Source organism: Pinus tabuliformis, chromosome X, assembly GCF_031772625.1.
Source record: "Pinus tabuliformis cultivar Carrire ecotype Pingquan chromosome X, CPIR1, whole genome shotgun sequence".
Taxonomy (NCBI): domain Eukaryota; kingdom Viridiplantae; phylum Streptophyta; class Pinopsida; order Pinales; family Pinaceae; genus Pinus; species Pinus tabuliformis.
This window is the reverse complement of record NC_142308.1, coordinates 1,218,148,683-1,218,159,261: the sequence shown is the minus strand read 5'-3', so window position 1 is coordinate 1,218,159,261 and position 10,579 is coordinate 1,218,148,683. Positions and strand designations below refer to the sequence as shown.

The 10,579-nt window shown below is 36.7% G+C and overlaps 1 pseudogene; it reads right to left on the bottom strand.

The window, feature by feature from the left end:
* Positions 1–1,242: 1,242 nt before the first annotated feature.
* Positions 1,243–10,036, bottom strand: LOC149144349 (beta-fructofuranosidase, insoluble isoenzyme 1-like; annotated as a pseudogene).
* Positions 10,037–10,579: the final 543 nt, after the last annotated feature.

The window sequence follows — 10,579 nt, the reverse complement described above, 5'->3', positions numbered from 1 at the left end:
AAGAAGTATGCAGAGTGGGTACTTATTAGATGTGGAATTTAATTCCACATCAAACAGGTGTCTACACTTGACATTTGAGTAAGCCTGATAGGAGATAAGTCAAAACTACAATAAATACAAAATTTCATTTCTTTTTCTTTAAAAATTCACAACTCTTATTTTATTATTTTCCATAGGAGGCCCATTTTAGACGACAAAATTTCCCTAATGTTTCATCACACTCAAATATATGTATTATAGTTAGAATGTGCAATGATTCTTAAGAAGGCTCAATGTTCTACAATTTTGTTTTTTTCTAGTTTAATCTAATTATGTAATCTTTTCTTTAAATATATCATTTTCGATTTGATGAAATTGTTGCTTTTAATGTAAAAATGGTTTTAATCCCATCAATATCAATACTACTATTTCAACAAAATTATGAAATGTTAACATTTGATACCTATGATTCCATCATCTCAAAATGGTTTCTTCTAGATTTCCTAGAAAAATAATTATGTCGTCGCTAAAAAATGGTCATTTTGTTGTAAATTTAGACAATTGTTATAGAAAATAAAGCTAAATGTTTTATGATTTTGACCTTTTGTAATATCACTAAAATGTCACAAAACAATCTTTAGTTAAAATTGTTATTTGAATTAATGAAATTATTATTTCTAATTAAAAAAAAATGGATCCAACCACCTTAAATATCCCTACTTCAACTCATTTGTATAAATACTAGCATCTAATATCTTCAAATCCATCCATCCACACTTATTTCTATTTCAAGCCCTTATTTTGTGTCATCAAAAAATAGTAATTTCATCATAATTATATCATTATTTAAAAAAAAAATTACTATTTCCAACATTTTCCATATACCAATTAGAACATTCAATTAAATATATTTTATTCAAAATATAATTTTGGAAATTATTAAATTATTAAAAAACAAAAAAAAACAAAAAATTACATCTTTAAATACCATAACATAATAAAATTTATGATATCAACATATAATATATACAATTTCATTAATGAAAATTAATTCTTATTATATTTTATATAAAAATATCAATTTACGCACTCTTCTTCTTCTAACGACTAAAAGAAACATTCATACATTTAATCCATTACTATCAATTAATCAACCATGGTTAATCCATATACTATTATTGTATTTATAAAGATAAAATGGTTAACTATCATTAGGCATTGCATTTTCTTAATCTGATCTCTCCACCCTTTAAAATTCTCGACAATACTCCACACCGCTTCAGACATAAAGGATGCTTTTCTTAAAAAAAATCAATTTGAGGAAGCCATTTCCCACGCAATTAATTTGCTGGCCGTGACAGAGGCTGTGCCGTTGTTGAAGACGTAGAGATGGGCGTCTTTGCCTATTGCCAGGGGGGGATAAACTCGAGCAGTTATGCACGCCTTTCCCCTTCTCCAAAGCTCTCCACGATGGAATGATCAACCTGTTATTTCATTTCATCACCATTGTAACGTTATCTGGACCTCCATTTTCCACAATTGCAAGGAAATTGCCAACAAATTAAGCAATATTATGCAGCTTACCAGGATTCGCAGTGAAAGGGTCTGCCCCTTGAAGGACCCCACATGATTCACGAAGGTACCATATGTTGTCTTATCAAGGTCGCTCGCTAAACACGATCTGCAAGCATTAACACATTCTGAGACAGAATAATGTGCTTTTCTTTTTCTTTTTCTTGGAATGTTTAGATTAATAAGTTATAGTGTTCATGAATTTATACCTGCTCTGGTCACTGCACATTAATATCTTCAATTCATTTCGATATCGAACGATCTGAAAAAACACAGCAGTGCGTTCATTCAAGTCCTTGGAAGCCAAAACAAGCAGCCCAAATGGCCAACAACAGTCCTCGCAGCTGACCCCAACTGGCTGCACAGCTGTTGAGCCGTCAAATTCACTCCCATATCGTCTTCAAACTCTGTGATTTCGAGCCTTGGGAGATCAAAGGAGACCTCCACATCAACCTAATAACGAACACAAATTCACCGAATAAGTTAAGAAAATGAAAGCACAGCCACAGAAAAGGAAATAACTCTTAAAATTTGTCAAGTCATGAAAGGGATCTTGGCTTCAACTAAGGTCATAGATGGCCTGTGCGATTTTCCTGCTATATTTTAAAGAATCCTAAAAGCCAGTAAAAAGAACTCCTAACTCGATACATAAAATCAATGTTGGAGCAATTAATTAGCCTAAACTTTAAAACAGACCATTGAGATGTTCCGAGCAAACAATTGTTAGGTAAAATGTATTGAATTAAAAGAAATCTGTTGATGCATTGAGTACCTGCGCTGCGTTTATGCCTGCAATTTCAACAACGGATCCACTGCTGAGATCAATGTTTTGTTTCAAAGTTTTGTTTCAAAGTTTTGTTTCGACGAAGGGATTCTACTTCGGAAACTGGCCACTGCAAAAGCTGTGCTCTAGTGATGTTGTCTAGCCAGATGGTTCTTGGAATGGCCTTAACAAAACACAAACACATGCATCAAGAAGTAGAAGAAATAAAAAATGTAAACAACATATAAGACTAATAGGTGTGATGACACTGACTTTACCTGAAGACCAGCCCAGCCCTTGGTAATATCATCGGAGGCGCTGTCGGCTTCCTTCACCCATGCCCACAGAATTCGCCATTGCTTATATTGATCAAAAAAGGACTTGGAGGCATAGAATTTACCATAATCATATCTCAACCCATTTTTATCATCGCTGCTGGTGTTGTCGGGCACGTATCGATCCTGGCCGGACAAGTACGTTCCCACTGTATAATAATCGATCGTGTTAGCGCCCAGACTCGCCTTCAAAACGTGTTTGAGAGAGGGCCCAATTGCGGAAGTGTCTAGCCCTTTGGTCCCAGAGAGAAGAACCGGGTAAAAATCAGGACACTCCCACATTCCTGTCAAGTTCGATGAATGTAGAGGATGCTCGGCCTTCACCCAGTTGACAAAGTCCTTGCTTTTGTATAACAGAGCCACCCCGCTGAGATTCCTCTTATTTCCAACTACAATCCTTCATTTGCCGTCCATGCCCAGCCATCCAGTAGTGGGATCCCTAAAGGAACCCCCATCAATTCCATCGCCTGGAACCAAAATAGGATTCTGAGGTATCTTCACCCATTCCCTCAAAAGAGGATCGGAGATATTCTTAGGAACGGCCATGTTTTGCACTTGTTGGGATGAATTGGCCACCCCGGTATAAAGAATTACGGGTTTCCCTCCGGGCAGTAACGTTGCCGAACCGGACCAGCAGCCATTAATATCGTACCATTCACTTCGAACAATCGCAGGAGGCAGGAAATGCCAGTTAATAAGATCCTTAGATACAGCATGCCCCCAGACAATATTTGCCGGCACTGCTCCTTCAGGATTGTACTGGTAGAAGAGATGGTAGAATCCCTTGTAGAACATGGGCCCTGCAAAACGAGCCCAATCCAAATTTCACCACAGAGAATATTAAATCTAATAACTATTGAATGCATGAAATGAAATGGAATGAAAAGCTTACCATTTGGGTCTGTTGGGAAGATAATCATGCAAGCAATCACAAACAAAGCAAAACAAAGTTAGAAGACTGGTTGAAAAAAAAAAAAAAAAAAGCAGAGTTCATACGTGAGTTCATCTAGTTCTTTTGAGGCTGAAAATGGTAGGCTGTGCGATACGGCTGTTGAATACTTGTTCTCGCTGTATTAACAGTATGCACCACATGAGAAGCGGAGATGCTTAACCGCAGCCATGCGAGAGTTATCGCATGGATCAAAAGCATTCGATCCGGTGAACCCATTCTGCAAGAAGAGCCAAATACAGCAAAGTAATCGCCGGTAAGTATGAAGATCTACTAGACTCAAGTCTTGCTGATATAACTAGCAATCGGTGGTTTACACAAATCAAAAGCAATACAAGAAACTCAGAGAAGATAAGTCAATCAAAACGCCAGAGCAAATCAACGGTAACTTCCTTGATAAACCAGGTGAAAGTGAAAGGAACGCGGATGGGCGTTTTTTCTACGGAGATTCCTTGATAAGCCAGGCGAAAGTGAAAGGAACGCGGACGGGCGTTTTTTCTACGCTCTGCATAGAAAACGAAACGGAATTGGTCAAATTTTTTAAATATATTATACAAAAATAGATTGATAGTCTTCCCACCCGAGACCAAGTGTCAGGTCTTTGGGTAAGGGGGCGTTCGGGCGCCGGGCAAAGTCACCGTGCACGGGCACACGGGCGGGCGCGGGCGCACGGGTGGGCACAGGCACACAAGCGGGCGTGGGCTGCACGACCGGCAGGCGGGTCTACACGATAGGCGGGCGAGGCTGCATGGCGGGCGGGTCTGCACAGCTGGTGGGTCTGCACGACGGGCGGGTGAGCGCACACGGGCGGGTGAGCGCACACGACAGTGCGACGTTTCTGCGAGCTGCTTGCGACGATAACGTGAACAGTTTTACGACACTTATGAAAAAGTGCGTGGAACAATGGACAACTTATACTCGACTTGGAAGGTGGTTGCATAGGGCGTGGCCGACTTGTTGATAAGAGCTTTGTGGGTGTGCTATGGGGTCGGCCAAGGGGCTGACACCCCCATGTGATGCCCACGTATGAAGCATATAAAAACATGAGTGTGAGAGCTCATTTCACCAATGAACATTCGCTCAAGCCTTCGCATAACAGACAAAGGAGTGCGCAGTCTTAGGTAGGTAAATGCGCATATCTCATGTGCATTAGGCTTGAAGGATTGCGCAGCTTGACTTAGTGGGAGGTTGGCAAGTGTGCCATGTGTTGAGTGGATTTTCGTACACGGGTTTATGCAGGACTTGGCTAAGGGATCTTGGGTGGCTCGGGTGAGCACCTCCCTTCGTGCAAGGGTGCAGAACATGTTGTAAAAGGCAGGTGGCCTGTCTTTTGTAAAAATTGGTTAAGTGTGAGACTTGGTTCGGCCAAGACACACTTGTTGTAAAATCTGATATTCTTGATATAATAAAATTGTCGGGCAGACTTTCTGGGAGTTGCCCCTCCCTTTGTACTTGATTATTGTTGATGTTCTCGGTTTATTGTTCATGGTTAATAATTGAGAATGGTCTTCATTAAAGTATAAAGGATAATGCTTCTACTTGGTTATAAAACACAAACTAAGTATGTTAATGTTGGAGTAGGCGTAGTCCACGGGTGTTAGTATTGTTAAAAAGAAAGCACTCGGTGGTGCCGCACCTCGCTACAAGTGGTTGGAAGACTACCGCGGGTGTAGGGGCGTGACACCAAGCCTCCTTACCTCACAATTGAACAACAATTCCACCTCACCATTGAACAACAATTACATGACTAAACATTTATACTCTTCTAGTTATTCTCATGAATCAAGGAGATTCAATACATAGCCCTGCCCCGAATGTACGTCAAAACGTATGGGATCAAACCTCCGCAAGTAGGACCTCAAAACGTATGGTGACCAAACTTCTCTAAGCAGTCAAGGAAAATAATGTCATCCGGAATTACACCACTATTGCACGACCTCAAAATTTATAGGGACCAAATCTCCCCCGCAGTGAAGGAAAACCATGTCATTTGGAATCTCAAAATGTATGGTGACCAAATCTCTCCAAATGGTAAAAGAAAATGATGCCACCTGAAATCTCAAAACCTATGGTGGTCAAACCTCCCCAAGCAGTAAAGGAAAACGATGTCACCTAGAACTATCACACCAATGCTGGTTAGTTTCTATCAATGCTAGTTGTCTCATCACCGTTATTAAAAAGAAGTCATGCTGCCTGGAATTAACTCCGAAAGGGGAAAGTTTTCACTCAGACAAAATGTTTCTGGATTTTGGGCAATTAAAATGTTTCTTTATATCAAAACACTTTCACTTCTGCAAAATATCTCTTGGTCTTGTGCCATCAACATGTTTCTTCATGCTTAGTCTAAAGACCCACAATTTTGACACGAAAATAATAGGAATTCTGTGAAAAGGTTGAGAAATCAGAGTTACATGATTTTGGGTGCCCCTAGGATTCTTGATGGCACTGAACCCACTTTTGCCATGAAAAAATGATTTAAACACTCATATAGCAAGATTATTTAAACCAATCAGATTTTTGAAAAAAAACATAGCTAGATTCCATCGAAAAAAAACTTTAAATCCTTGAGAAATTGTGACCTAAGTAAACAAATCCCTTTCTTTATATAAACAATTATAAAAATAAAATAAATTTGATTCTCCTTTTCCTTTTTTTTTATAATTTTATTAATATAATAATAAATTATATTATTTTTTTAACTTAAGAGGTTATTTTCAGTTAATTTTTTTTTTAAGTTAATATTCCTATTATCTCTAACATCATTCGACTTATTATCCTTTATTTATTTATATATTTAATCTAGTCAATTATTTTTTAATTTATATTATTATATATATTTAATTATTTAACTTATAAGTAAAATATATTTTTTGATTAATTAGTTCAAGATTAAATAAAATATATATTTATCAATATTTTAATTAGTTTAAGACTAAATAATAATGATATCAATATTTATTTATTTACATTCAAATCAATTAACATTAAATTAATTATTTTTTTATTTTTTACACAGTAGAAAGTGGTTGTTTTTTTTAGCCGTTTTTTTATAGTTATTAGAAATACTTGTTTTTCTATTTAACCTGCTGCTAAAATCTGATTCTTCATCTTGTCTTGATGATAAACCACACTCATTAGTTGGAAACACCTTCACCAAACTTTCATAATATGATTCTTTATCTTGTCGTGATGATAAACTACACTGATTGGTTGGAAACGCGTCCACCAAACTTTCATAATGTGATTTCTACCAAAAATATTTCAAATATTCAAAATATAGATCACAAAAACCTGAATTTGAATAATAAAATAAATTATAATTTTATTTTAGATTATTAAAAATTAATATATAAATTTAAATAAAAAACCTGAATTTTTTTTTGTAAGTTGCGGTGTTGCTCTTCTTTTTCTATTACTTTAAATCAAAAACAAAACAGTATATATATGGTTGAATTCAACTCGCCCTCTTGGGGAAATCGAGTTTTTCAGCCACCTAAAGTTCTTAATAGCCGACCAAAAATAGAAGTTCCAGATTCTGATTATCCATGCTAAATAAACTAAACAGTGTTGCAGATTTCTAATTCTACTTGTATGCATATATCGATTTTCCTCTTCTAAAATTTGAAGCAAACTATAATTATCTATACTATGCAGCGTCATCAAAATTAATACATATCTATACTCAAACAGCTTCTGTCGCTGGTCGCTGGTTTGTCTCCCTGTTTGCACCCTCTTGTCCTTCCCTTATCATTTGCTGAATCTCCTCAAGCTTCTTTTCTTGCATCTCCAATGTAATCTGAATAATCTTCAGCGCCCTCCTTAGGTTGGGGACTCCTTGCGTCATTTCTGCCATCTCTGTTGTAGCGTGTTCCAAGGCTTTAGCCAAAAACCTGAATTTGAATAATAAAATAAATTATAATTTTATTTTAGATTATTAAAAAATTAATATATAAATTTAAATAAAAAGAAATAAGAACTTTAATTATGGATAGTTATTTAATTTTAACAGAGTAATTCTTAAATTATAATAACTTATCAATAAAATTATGTTATTTGCACTATTTCTGTTTAGTGACTGTTTAATGTGCAATTACAGAGTTGACACCTCCGTATTAGTCATCTTCATTGACGTGTGAGGTCATAGTGATAAAGAGGAGACGAGTCACTTTATTTATGTTTTAGAGCCATTTACCCATTGTCATAAATTTTGTTAAGAAAGGGCTTTGTATTGGTTTTTTGGGTTTAATCATAACCCATATCATACAAATACAACAAGCACATGGTCTTACCACACTAGAAACACATATTCATAATTGGATAAGGCTTTGTATGGGCTATGGTTGCAGTGAGAGATATCATAATAATGGGAAGTTAAAAGCATAGACTCATCTAATGGATCGTAGAGTAGTTTAAAGCCATTTCTCCTTAAATGGAATGAAATAACACTGTAGAAATTAATGTGAACGAAAGAATGAAATAACACTGTAGAAATTAATGTGCACTACCGCTTTCGTGATAATGCAAAGCCCAACAAAAAGAAGATTAGTATAAGAATCCAGTTCAAATTAACATATAAAAGATACCAATAATGTCTTAAGCAAGATTATGGTGCATGCATTATTTTTCTATAAAGTAGCATATTAAGAATGAAAAAATTAACCAAATATTTTAATAATTTAAATTTTATTGTTGATAATTTTGCAAAATGTTTTAATATTTCACTGCGCCAACAGACAATCTAATAGGAGAAATTTGCACTTCTCAAAAGAGGGAGAGAAGGAACCTTCACCAAATTATTATTCTAATATTTATTGGATATAAACATATGTCTTATAAACATTGACATATGTTTACTATGAGTTTGGCATTAACTGTGGTTACTATTATTCTCTACCAGCTTTTATGTCTTTTGTTCCTCAGTCACACATAAGTCTATGATATAAATTTTTCTTAATCTTATATACATTATAGATATAATGCTTTTTATTTTTTTGTTCCTCAGTCACACATAAATCTATGACATAATTTTTTCTTAATCTTATATACATCATAGATATAATTTCAAGTAAATTACATCTAATAGCTAACAATTGGCTTATCTCACCACCAGATAATGAGCAGTGGAACTAGGTTGAAAATATTTATTGGTAGAGGAGGCCGAACTATGGCAAATTAGGCCAATGAAATTTGCCAATGAAAACGAGTATAATGCGTGCCCAAGCTTCAATTTTCCCATGATGGTGGTGGTGGTCCTCGTTTATTAGTCCGGGACTATAGTAATCGAAAATGATGTACTTAGTATTAGTTGAGCTATTTGCTAGCGACTGTTTGTTGAGTATAATCAAAGTTTTAAAGTGAATAGTGATTTGCGGTCTTATTTGGCCTCTTCCCGAGGTAAAAAGGCTCAAAGCATATACTAGCATATACTATCTTGCCTTTGTCTGTTCATTCTGATTCATTTTTTTTGGAGCTATCGATTAATGTTAGCATTAATCTAGTGGTATGAAGAAATGCTAGCTCCCGCTCCTGGATATTGTCGTCTATTTATTAGTCTTTGATGAAGTTGCCACCTGTTGCAATGTGCAATGTGTCTACGGTATCTGTTGTAATGTGTACTCTGCATATTGCCTACTCTGCATGTTGCTTTGGCACAAGTCCATCCAGCCTAATACAAACCAAAACCAGAACAAAACCAGCTAAGGAACATTGGTAAGATCAATACATACCTTCTCATCGAATTTCTGGTTACAAGCCCTGCAATTTTCTGAATGGGAAATAATCCTAGAGCGGAAGCCCTGCAATTTTCTGAATCGACAATAATCCTAGAGCGGAAGCCCTGCAATTCTCTGAATCAGAAATAATCCTAGAAGTGGTCATTAATCCCAGTTGCATACCAAGTGCTTAGCCAAAGAGAATAACAAGTTGAGGCCGTACCAAGAGCGTGAGCTGAAAGAAATAACAATTCGTACCTGGAGCTGAGCCGAAGATTCGTTTCTTGCAGGCAGGCGGGGAATCAAATTGGCAGGCCTCGGCTACAGATTGAGCATTGGCCTCGGCCACTGATTCTACAGATGGCTCAGTTGGAGCTTGAGTAAGGGCATCAGAAGTAGATTCCACAACAGACTTATAATCAACAGGTTGCTCTTGAGAGGATTCCACGGAAGCCACATTTGTAATTTTAGCAAGCTTTTCTTCGACCTGAATTTCATTTCTCTCACCTTCATTCTTGCTCTCTTGCTGATCTTCTTCTTCCAAATCCGGGATCCCTTCTTCTTCCCTCACCTGATTCATCTCCCTGATGTCATCTTCATCGAAAACTTGACTCAATCTCATCTGACCATTGTATGTATAAAGACTATCGAGCGAGAGCGAGGTAAATGGATTGAAGAAATCCCATGTTGAATCTTGAGGAAGCGAGGGTAGTGGGGAAAGGCCCATGGAGTTTTCCTCCCTCAATATGGTTGAGCACCCATAAACGCGTTGTTAAAGAAATGTTTATAACCTATATGATAGGGCAAGCTCCACAACTCCTACAGGACACAAGCTAACAACTCCTACGATGGGATCAATCGATGAAGGTGTATGATACAAGCTAGTAAAGGTTGAACACACAGCTTTGCAGAGCAAAAACACTAAAAGAAAATTGAAAGAACAAAAGAATGATTCTTAGAAAATAGGTTACAATGCTCATGATATAGCATTAATGGGTGAAGATCCCAAGGTAATGCACCATAGTGGTGATCAATGAGAGGACTCAACACCTACAACAAGTTCCAAAGAGAACTAGCCAGTTGTGGAGTGAAAGGAGGAGCAAATCAGGGAGTAAATCATGCAGAAGAACTAGCCAGTTGCGAATTTAAAGAAGGAGCAAATCAGAGAGTAAATCATGTAGAAGAACTAGCCAGTTGTGGAGTTAAAGAAGGAGCAAATCAGGGAGTAAATCATGTAGAAGGAATCTTGCATGTAGTCCCATGCTCTAAC